Source organism: Olea europaea, chromosome 13, assembly GCF_002742605.1.
Source record: "Olea europaea var. sylvestris chromosome 13, O_europaea_v1, whole genome shotgun sequence".
NCBI classification, from domain to species: domain Eukaryota; kingdom Viridiplantae; phylum Streptophyta; class Magnoliopsida; order Lamiales; family Oleaceae; genus Olea; species Olea europaea.
Window position 1 is genome coordinate 26,317,651 of NC_036249.1, and position 4,171 is coordinate 26,321,821.

Genomic DNA, 4,171 nt, shown 5'->3' on the forward strand with positions numbered 1-4,171 from the left:
AGCGAGGTAGCCCAGAGGTGGGGCGCAAGCCTCTCCTCCGAGGTGACGACGCATCCCAGACATGGTGGATGGTGCAGCCATGTTGAGGCTTCTCCCGTTGGCGTTCAGCCTGGCCAAAGGGAGGCATGTGTTAGCGCCTCGGAGTTCAAGCGAGGTGGCCCGGAGGTGGGGCGCGAGCCTCTCCTCCGAGGTGACGACGCATCCCTGACATGGTGGATGGTGTAGTCATGTTGAGGCTTCTCTCCTTGACGTTCAGCCTGGCCAAAGAGAGGCATGTGCTAGTGCCTCGGAGTTCAAGCAAGGTGGCCCAGAGGTGGGGCGCGAGCCTCTCCTCTGAGGTGTCGAGGTAATACAACAAGTTAATTTAATCACCGAATTTTATTGAACCATGAAAATGTTACAAGGGCTAGGAAAGGTCATCCAGCAAGATAGTACATTTATTGGTAATAGATTCTGAGGTGTTCAATGTTCCATGGACGGGGTTGTGCCTTGCCGTTCATGTCTTTAATCTAGTAAGTCCCAGGTCAAACCTCTTCTCTGATTTTGTATAGACCTTCCCAGTTTGGGCTAAGGGAACCGGAACCAGGTTCTTTTGAGGAAAGGAAGACCCTCCTAAGTACAAGGTCGTTGATTCGGAATGACCTCTTCTTGACTTTTGAGTTGAAGTACCTTTTCATCTTTCTCTGATATGTGCCGAGTTTCAATTGGGAGTCATCTCTTCTTTCTTTGATGAAGTCGAGGTCGAGCCTCCGAAGCTCATCGTTAGTTATCTCGCTGAAGTGCAGACGTCTTGGGGATGGAAGTCCGACCTCCACGGGGCTCATAGCCTCTGTTCCAAATGTCATGAAGAAGGGGATTTCTCCTGTTGGGGTCCTGGTGGTGGTTTGGATCGCCCAAAGGACTTGGGCCAGCTCATCAACCCAGGCCCCTTTTGATATATCAAGCTTCCTTTTCAAGACGTGCTTGATCGTCTTGTTCACGGCCTCAACTTGGCCATTTACTTGTGGGTGGTGAGGCGTGAAGAAGTGCTTCTTTATGTCGAGCTCTTCGCATAATTCTCTAACCTTCTTGTTATCAAACTGTCTGTCATTGTCTGAGACAATTGAACGGGGAATTTCGAATTGGCGAATAATATTTTTCCATAAGAACTTGGAGGTATTGGCTTCAGTGATTTTTGCCAGTGGTTCGGCGTCGACCCACTTCGTGAAGTAATCAATAGCCACAATTGCAAAACTTGCCCCTCCTCTACCTTTAGGTAAGGAACCTATGAGGTCCATACCCCATTTTGAGAAAGGCCAGGGGTTGGAAACGACGGTCAAATCCTGCGATGGTTGTCTCTGCACAGGAGAGAAGCACTGGCATTTATTGCATTTTCGTACAAATTCGAGGGCGTCCCACTTTAGAGTAGGCCAGTAGTATCCCTGCCTCAATATTTTTTGTGCCAGAGATAGACCTCCAGAGTGGTTGCCGGAAATGCCCTCGTGGATTTCTCTTAATATGTAGGTAGCCTCTTCTCCTCCGACGCACCGTAGGAGTGGGGAGGAGAAGCTCCTCTTGTAGAGAATGTCATCAATGAAAAGGAAATGGACTGACCTCTTTCTTAGCTTGTAAGCCTCATTCTTGTTAGTTGGCAGTACTTGGTCTTTGAGGTATTCTATGATTGGCTGCATCCAAGTGGGAGTTTCGGCGATCCACATTACTGTAGGGACATCGATCGAAGGTAGGAGGAGGTGCTCAATAGGTACTACTGTGAGTAGCTCTGAGTCCTTGCTACTAGCCAGCTTCGAGAATGCATCCGCATGCGCATTTTCGATGCGGGGATCTGGATCAGCTCAAACTTTTCGAAAGATGGGATGAGGTCAGCACCATTTTCAGATAGGAGGCCATCGTTTTGTCTATGGCTGAGAAGTTACCATTGACTTGGCTAACAACTAGCTGGGAGTCACTACTGATGAGTAGCCTCTTTACTTGCATTTCTGTGGCCAGCCTGAGGCTAGCAAGAAGTGCCTCATATTCTGCTACGTTATTGGTAGCGTTGAATCCGAACCTTACTGCTGAGGTGAGTTTATAACCTTCGGGGCTGATGAGGACAACCCCAGCACCTGAGCCGACATCTCCAACTGACCCATCGACGAAGAGATTCCACGTGGGTGGCTCGACGGGTTCCATGATTTCATCCACCTCGAATAGGTTGGCGAATTCAGCCACGAACTCAGCCAAGGCTTGCCTTTTTATGGCTGCCCTTGCCTTGAACACAAGGTCAAATTCACTTAGTTCCACTGCCCACTTCAATAACCTTCTTGAGGCATCGGGCTTTTGGAGTACCTGCCTCAGGAGGAAGTTTGTCAGTATATGGATGGTGTGAGCTTGGAAGTAGGGTCTCAATTTCCTGGAGGCCGTGATCAAGGCTAAAGCAAGCTTCTCCATATCGGGGTAACGGGTTTTCGACGATATGAGCGCTTTACTGGTGTAGTATACAGGGAGTTGGGTAGACCCTTCTTTCCGTATCAAAACCGAGCTGACAGCCTCATTGGAGACAGCCAAATACAGTTGTAGGATATCATCGGGCTTCGATTTGGAGAGGATGGGGGCCTGTCCCAGGTGCATTTTCAGGCATTGGAAGGCCTCTTCACATTCCTCAGTCCACTGAAATTTCTTCCCAGTCTTCAGTAATTTGAAAAATGGGAGGCATTTGTCGGTAGCTTTGGAGACGAAGCGGCTAAGTGCGGCCACTCGCCCGGTAAGACTTTGCACCTCCTTTGGCTTTTGGGGGGACCTCATTTTGCATAGAGCCTCAATCTTTTCGGTGTTGGCCTCAATTCCTCGTTGGTTGACCATGTACCCCAAGAATTTGCCGGATGCTACCGCAAAGGCGCATTTGAGGGGGTTTAGTCTCATCCAATACCTTCTTAGGATTTGGAAAGTGTTGTTGAGGTGCGTCATGTGGTCCTCGGCCTCCAAACTTTTTACCAGCATGTCTACATAATTTCAATCACACATTCTTCAATAAAATAATATTATACGCAAATTAAAAACTTTTCATTATTTTCTAACCACACATTTTCCATCAGTACACCATTCAAAAATATATTTTTATTGAAATAATATGGCTCAAACAAGGACTTATTAATAACAAGAATCGAATTTTAGCTTACAAACTCTGTATCTTCATGATCTTTGGCAACAACTCTCTCTCTTAGGAATTGATTAAGTTCTTGTTTGGGCTCCATTAAAATAGATTTTGAAAAAATAAAAATGAAAATTAGACTTACGTGTGACATGATTTTATTAAAGAACGCGTAGTTAAAAAATAAGAAAGAAAAAGTACATTTTTTTTCTAAAATGGAACCCAAACAAAGGCTAAATGATGCGCTCATAGGGTTAAGAATATAATTAATTTAATCAATGGTCACTAAAATTTACTATACATTACTATTCGCTCATTGAAATTTAAAAGGTTACCTTTTGCTCAATAAACTTTGCTATAGATTATAAGTTGTTCACCAAAATTTAAAAGATTATTTATTACTCACTCAAATTTAAACAAAGTTATACATTAATCACTCATATAATTTCCATAAGTGTCACCTATTGTAAAGTTCAGTGAGTAACGAGTAACGAGTAACTTTATCCAAACTTAAGTGGGCAACGAGTTACCTTTTAAATTTCGATGAGTAAGTAGTAATATATAGCAAAGTTGATTGAGCAACGGGTAACTATTTAAAGATCGATGAGCAAGTAGTAACGTATAGTAAAGTTCACTAACTATTCATTGAATTATCTCATTAAAAGAATATGATAAGACAAAAGCCAAGAAAAATAAGAATACACCAAAATATTGTTGGTTCTTTCTTGTATTATTAGCTTGGTCCATCTTTACTCGATCAGTTACCTAAAAAAAAAAAGGTTAAACCCCAATCTTGAGGGCCCCCACCACCCCGTCTCTAGAGCTTTGTGAAGGAGGTAAATCGCTAGATGTGTCCCAATAGGCCAGGGAACAAGAGCTGCTTGTACATTGCGCCTACAAGGAATCCAATTTCATGTCTCGAGAATCGAATTCCCACACTGCGGCTGCCAGCAATGCATGAGATAACTTCACTCCTGTCCTTTGCACTACTGGACTATGCCCCGGGGGCGATCAGTTACCAAATATTATGCAACATTGCTAGAG